At 39.6% G+C, this 7,938-nt stretch overlaps 1 pseudogene; it reads left to right on the forward strand.

The window, feature by feature from the left end:
• The first annotated feature begins 7,364 nt into the window (after positions 1 to 7,364).
• On the forward strand, positions 7,365 to 7,938 carry LOC134737987 (keratin, type I cytoskeletal 18-like; annotated as a pseudogene).

Raw genomic sequence — 7,938 nt, forward strand, 5'->3', positions numbered from 1 at the left:
GGCAATTTGATGCATAGCCAGCATTGACTGCAGCTGGCTTCTGTTGCAGTGGTTGTTGCCCACCTGATGAACTCATACTCGGCCTCAGACATGATGACCCAGGTACCGATTACTAGCAGACAGGTTATTCTCTGTAACAACAAAAATGAGGGGGAACATGATATTGTTTTTCATTTTTTGGAAATTGTACTACTCCATTATTTTCTGCTCCCATATCTACAATGTCACCAGCCTTAGGGGAGGGATCTGATGGAGGCTGTACCCAGATTTTGGCTCCAGGATTTAAGCTACCTATACCAGTGGATCTGAATTTCCCAGTTCCGTATGTAGCCTCTGTTGGGGCAGAGATTTCCTCAGTGGTTAATTGTTAACAAGGTATGAGGTACCATGACAATTGAGCAACCCGAATCTGCAGTCTTGTAACAAAAAATTCTGGACTGATATTGTGTAAAGTGAACTTTAACTCTTCCCGATAATCATTATCAATTATACCACCATAAATTATAATGTGTCTCTTTGCCAGGCTTGAACATGCTGTAATACATTCACCCACATTCAAGTTTGCATGTATGCTGGAAATTTTGGCCTGTTGATCTGCCTGCTGTTTAGTCTGTCAAGAGAAAGCAGAGATGCATGAGCATCAATATGAAAAACAACAATAATAGTAGTGTGCATCAGGATACAGGTATCTTCCTAGTGTTGTTTTCTCCAACACTCTTTATTCGTAATTCACCATTTGTTTCACTGCCATTCAGGCAACTAGGTAGTAAGACCATTTTCTGCTGACTAACAGTCGGTATACAAGCAACAAATCCCTCTGGCCTCCCCCTGAATAGCTCGGAGGATGGCTTCTAGTTCAGCCAGCTGGCTGCTCACACCCCTCACTTCATCAGAAATGCTTATGTTTTTAACAGGATTATAAGCTACAGCCTCCCAGCATCGAGTCCCATCAATGTATTTTGTGGAACCATCAGTAACCAAGTGTGTTTCTGATCCTCTGGGCTTAGTTCTTTAAAAGATTTGCCCCATTGGACAGGGCAGGTTTCCTTCCCTATCTGCAGGACTTGCTCAGTGGTTTGCTGAGCTAGCAAGTTTTGCACATCCTCATTTAAAAATGATATCCGTTTTGGTTCCGACTTAGCCTGGTCTTGTGTGTACCATTTCTATTTACTTTCTTGAGTGTACCCTATCCAGTGAGGTTTGAGGGAGCTCATGACCCAAGTCATAATAGGAATTTGTGGCCTCAAAAAAACATCATGATTAAAACAAAGGTGTTCTGTTTCCTGTAAAGCCCAGTAGCAGGCCAACAGCTGCTTCTCAAAGAGAGTATAAGCTTTGCCAGCCTCTGGAAGCTTCTGGGTCTAAAACTCCAAAGGTATCTTCTTCCCATCTTGTTTGTACCTAAGGATCCAATTAGCATGTTGATCTAGGACAGTTACTTGCAGTTCTGTTGACCCATCCTGTAAGGCCATAGATCCAGGGCCAGTTGCTGTGCTTGTTTGGCTTGTTGAGAAGCCAGGCGGTCTTTCTCTCTCCAGTGAAATTCATAGTGTTTCCTAGTGAATGCATGCAGAGGTTGTAATATATTACCCAAGTGGGGAATATGATGTCTCCAGAATCCAAACAAGCCAATAAAATTTTGGACCTCCTTTTCAGTGGTAGAGCTGCAAATTCTAGTATTTTAGCCTTAGGCTTTGGTAAAATGGAATGTTTCCCTGCATTCCATAGGATGTCATGGAATTTTACAGTTTGTGCAGTCCATTGAATTTTACTAGAGTTAACTTCCCATTCTTGAGATAGGATTTGGGTTTTTACCCTCTCCAAGCCCTGAAAACTGACTAGTTCTTCAGTTTTACCCTGACTGGGCCACTCAGACAGCTGCTTTTTCAGCAATAGGCTGACAGCCTTGAGCCTGATCAGTCAAGACATAGGCCTGGCATGGGGCCAGGACCAGTCTGGAAGTCACATTAAAAATTTCCTTTTCCAGCTTACATTTCTCTTGTAGCAACAAGTCCCTATATTCACACTTTAACTTATAAGCAGTAAGCAAGCACCATCAATGCTGGGAAATTCCCTCAGCATCCCAATTACCAACTGGGATTCCCTGCAGCAGCTCACGCACAGCGAATGATTCAAAATGCACTAATATAGATTCCCAAACTTCACAAAGGCCAGGTCCCTTGGACCAGTCAATGGCCAAGAGGAAGAACGGGAGGAGTTTCCATCCGAATACACAGGAAGTTCCTGAGCTCCCTGTCTGGTTCCTGCTGCCAAAAAAATTGCTCCCTTTCGCTTTTGAATCCTGTTCGTGACGCCAAAAATGTACTGTGCGGGAAACACGCAAGGGGAGAAGAAAACACACACACAAACACACAATAGCTTTAGGGGTAAACAAACTTTATCCCACTTAAATGGCAATGCAGATACAATAAGCAAATATATAAGTAAGTTGCAATGGGACGGGGAGAAGGGGAAAGAGATATATATATATTTACACCCACCAGACTATGGAGGATTCGCCACCAGACTGGGAAGCAACAGCCTGGGCTCCTGATTGGCCACTCGTCCGTGCACAGGTGAGGAGGCATCTCATGAAGCTTCGGCGCAGTCTGGAACCCTAGCTCTTTTTGTAACGACTTATTTGGCATAAAGTCCAGTCAGGAGGGCCCTTCACGACTGGGATCAAGGAACACAAAAAGGTCAACTTTTTTTTAATTTTCTATTGTTTTTCAATAACTAATATATAGGAATAAATTGAAATAGAGATTTATCTGAAACAGAGCTGGCTGAAGGCTTCACGGTGCTCACACACCCTGTTCTGGGACTTGGTGACAATTCTTTGAGTCCATGTTCAATTGAGTTCAGATTAAATGTCTAACTTTTACTCCACAAAGTGTCAAAAGTAATTCCTTCAAATGCAGGAAATTATGTAGCTACTCACAAACTAAACTTCTCAACCAAAAGTTGTAAATTGAGTACAGAGATAAAAAATAAAATAAAATCTAACTACATCTGTCTACAGGAGACTCAATTTGTTGATTGATTTATTTATTTTAGAGAGAGGGTATTGCTTTGTTTCCCAGGCTGGTCTCAAACTTCTGGGCTCAAGTGAACCTCCCATCTCAATCTCCTAAACTGCTTGGGCGACAGATATGAACCATCATAATATATAGTAACAAAAACAGACTGAAAGTGGCAAGATACATCAAAACAATTTTATGCAAATCGTAATCAAATGAAGACAAAGTCACAATTACATTATGCAAAATACTTTTTAAATAACTGTCTTAGTTTATAAAATATACTCTAAGTTAAAACTGTCAAAGAAAACAAGGACAAAATAATGAAAGTGTTTATTCACTGGAAACCTAGGACAATTATATACATTTATATAATTGTGTGTATTTATCTAATTATGTATACACACACACTATATATGCACCTCACATGAGGATTTTAAAATAAATCAATAATATTTTCTCAGAACATAAACAAAAAACTGCAAAGTACTGAGAACAATATTTTAATACACCAGTTCTGTAATTAATAATAAAGCCATATAGAATATTAAAAAGAAAACAGAGGACATGAAAATACTGTAAAGCAGTTAGATATGTAACACATGCATAAAGACCACTCTACACAACAACAAAACTCAAAGTCTTGTCAAAAGCTCATAAAATATCGTCCTAAAAATAAACATTAGGCAAAAAAAAAATTGTAACAGAATTAAAAAAAAATGGAATGTTACAGAAAACCCTTCAAAGAATCAATCAACCCAGGAGCTGGTTTTTTGAAAAGAGTAACAAAATAGACCGCTAGTAAGACTAATAAAGAAGAAAAGAGAGAAGAATCAAATAGACCCAATAAAAAATGGCAAAGGGGATATCAACATCAAACCCGCAGAAATACAAACTACCATCAGAGAATACTATAAACACCTCTACGGAAATAAACTGGAAAACGTAGAAGAAATTGATAAATTCCTGGAAACATACACACCCCCAAGACTAAACGAGGAAGAAGTTGAATCTCTGAATAGACGAATAGCAGGTTCTGAAATTGAGGCAATAATTAATAGCTTACCAAACAAAAAAAGTCCAGGACCAGACGAATTCACAACCGAATTCTACCAGAGGTACAAAGAGGAGCTGGTACCATCCCTTCTGAAATTATTCGCATGAATAGAAAAAGAGGGACTCTTCCCTAACTCATTTTATGAGGCCAGCATCATCCTGATACCAAAGCCTGACAGAGGCACAACAAAAAAACAATATCTCTGATGAACATCGATGCAAACATCTTCAATAAAATGCTGGCAAACCAAATCCAGCAGCACATCAAAAAGCTTATCCACCACGATCAAGTCAGCTTCATCCCTGGGATGCAAGGCTGGTTCAACATACACAAATCAATAAACATAATTCAGCATATAAACAGAACCAACGACAAAAATCTCATGACTACCTCAATAGATGCAGAAAAGGCCTTCAACAAAACTCAACAGCCTTTCATGATAAAAACTGTAAATAAACTAGGTATTGATGGAGCATATCTGAAAATAATAAGAGCTATTTATGACAAACCCACAGCCAATATCATGCAGAATGGGCATAACCTGCACCATTCACTTTGACAACCAGCACAAGACAACGATGCCCTCTCTCACCACTCCCACTCAACATAGTATTGGAAATTCTGGCCAGGGCCATCAGGCAAGAGAAACAAACAAAGGATATTCGATTAGGAAAAAGAGGAAGCCAAATTGTCTCTGTGTGCAGATGACATGATTGTATATTTAGAAAACCCCATTGTCTCAGCCCAAAATCTCTTTAAGCTGATAAACAAATTCAGCAAAGTCTCAGGATACAAAATAATGTGCAAAAATCACAAGTATTTCTATACACCAATAACAGACAAACAGAGAGCCGAATCATCAGTGAACTCCCACTGAACAATTGCTACAAAGAGAATAAAATACCTAAGAATCCAACTTACAAGGGTTGTGAAGGATCTCTTCAAGGAGAACAACAAACCACTGCTCGATGAAATAAAAGCAGACACAAACAAATGGAAGAAAATTCCATGCTCCTGGAAAGGAAGAATCAATATCATGAAAATGGCCATACAGCCCAAGATAACTTATAGATTCAATGCTATCCCCATAAAGCTACCACTGACTTTCTTCACACAATTGGAAAAAACTACTATGAATTTCATATGGAACTAAAAAACAGTCTGCATAGGCAAGAAAATCTTAAGCAAAAAGAGAAAAGCTGGAGGTATCATGCTACCTGACTTCAATCTATACTACAGGTCTATAGTAACCAAAACAGCATGGTACTGGTACAAAAAACAGATATATAGACCAATGGAAAAAAAACAGAGACCTCAGAAATACCACCACACATCTACAATGATTGGATCTTTGACAAATGTGACAAAAACAGGCAATGGGGAAAGGATTCCGTATGTAATAAATGTTGCTGGAAAAAATGGTGAGCCATATGCAGAAAACTGAAGTGGGATTTCTTCTTTACACCCTATACAAAAATTGACTCAAGATGGATTAAAGACTTAAATGTAAGACCTAGAACCATAAAACCCTAAAAGAAAACCTAGGCAATACCATTCAGGACTTAGGCATGGGCAAAGACTTCATGACTAAAACACCAAAAACAATGACAACAAAAGCCAAGATAGACAAATGAAATCTAATTAAACTTAAAAGCTTCTACACAGCAAACGAAACTATCATGAGAGTGAACAGGCAACCTAGAGAATGGGAGAAAAATTTTGCAATCTACCCATCTGACAAAGGACTCACATCCAGAATCTACAAAGAACTTAAACAAATTTACAAGAAAAAAATGAGCAATCCCATCAAAAAGTGGGCAAAGGATAAGAACAGACATCTCTCAAAAGAAGACATTTATGTTACCAGCAGACATGAAAAATTGCTCATCGTCACTGGTAATGAGAGAAATGAAAATGAAAATCACAATGAGATACCATCTTAGGCCAGTTAGAATGAGGATCATTAAAATGTCAGGAAAAGGAAACAACAGATGCTGGAGAGGGTGTGGAAAAATAAAAATGCTTTTACACAGTGGGTAGGAGTGTAAATTAGTTCAACCACTGTGGAAGACAGTGTGGCAATTCCTCAAGTATCTACAACCAGAAATACCATTTGACCCAGCAATCCCATTACTGGGTATACATCCAAAGGATTATAAATCATGCTACTATGAAGACACATGCACAAGTATGTTTATTGTAGCACTGTTCACAATAGCAAAGCCTTGGAACCAACTCAAATGTCCATCAATGATAGACTGGATTAAGAAATTGTGGCACATATACACCATGGAATACTATGCAGCCTTATAAAAGGATGAGTTCATGTCATTAGCAGGGACATGGATGAAGCTGGAAACCATCATTCTCAGAAAATTATCACAAGGCCAGAAAAACAAACACTGCATGTTTTCACTCATAGGTGGGAGTTGAACAATGAGAACACATGGACACAGGGCAGGGAACATCAAATGTTAGTGCCTGTTTGGGGGTGGGGTGCTATGAAAGGGATAGAATTAGGAGAAACACTTAATGTAAATGATGAGTTGATGGGTGCAGCAAACCAACATGGCACATGTATACCTAAGTAACAAACCTGTACGTTCTGCACATGTACCCTAGAACTTAAATTATAATAAAAATTAAAGTGACAGACTATAATTTCTCACCAAAATGGATGAAAACTAGAAATCAATAACAGAAAAAAATTCATAAAATTCACAAATACCTGAAAATTAAACAATTTAGTCTTCAACATGCTTTTGTTCAAGAGTTAGAAAATTTAATATTTTCAACGTGTTTATAACGCCCAAAGTGAGCTACAGATTTAATACAATTCCTATGAAATTCTTAATATTATTTTTGACAGAAACAGAGAATGTGACTCCCCAGAGTATACGGAATTTCAGGGGACCACATAAAAAGAGTTGGAAGCATACAATTCCTGATTTCAAAACATGTTAGAAATTTACAGTAATCAAAATCGTTTGTTACTGGCAAAAAGACAGACAACTAGACTAATAAAAAAATCTTTGCCAATTCTGCAGACAGTGCCTGCATCATCCTGCAGACTGACAATGATCTTTTTGCTGCTGATGACTTTAAAGTGTAAGACAGAGCAGGCCATATTCCTGTTTGTGGAGAGAGACATTACTGATAACACCAGTGTCACTCAGCCTCTGCTGGAGACAGAGATGGAGGCCCTCAAGGAAGAGCTGCTCTTCATGAAGAACCATGAGGAGGAAGTTAAAGGTCTAAAATCCCTGATTTCCAGCTTTTGATTGACCATGGAGGTAGATGTCCCCAAGTCTCAGGACCTTGGCAAGATCATGGCAGGCATCCGGGCCCAATATGACGAGATGGCTGAGAACAACTGAGAGGAGCTGGACAAGTACTGGTACCAGCAGACTGAGGAGAGCATCACAGTAGTCAACAAGCAGTCCGCTGAGATCAGAGCTGCTGAGAGGATGCTCAGGGAGCTGAGATCTACAGTCCAGTCCTTGGATATAGACCTGGACTCAGTGACATATCTGAAGGCCAGCTTGGAGAGCAGCCTGAGGGAGGTAGATGCAGATGGAGCAGCTCAACACGATCCTGCTGCACCTGGAGTCAGAGCTGGCCCAAACACGGGAAGAGGGACACCAGGCCCAAGAGCACGAGTACCTGTGGAACATCAAGGTCGAGCTGGAGGCTGAGATTGCTACCTACTGCTGCCTGCTAGAAGATGGGGAGGACTTGAATCTCCTTGATGCTCTGGACAGCAGTAAATACCTTCAAGCCATCCAAAAGAAAAGCCCTCGCCGGATAGTGGACGGCAAAGTGGTGTCTGAGACCAACAACACAGACGTTTTGTGGTGCTGA

Source organism: Pongo pygmaeus, chromosome 13 (assembly GCF_028885625.2).
Source record: "Pongo pygmaeus isolate AG05252 chromosome 13, NHGRI_mPonPyg2-v2.0_pri, whole genome shotgun sequence".
In the NCBI taxonomy this organism is placed as follows: domain Eukaryota; kingdom Metazoa; phylum Chordata; class Mammalia; order Primates; family Hominidae; genus Pongo; species Pongo pygmaeus.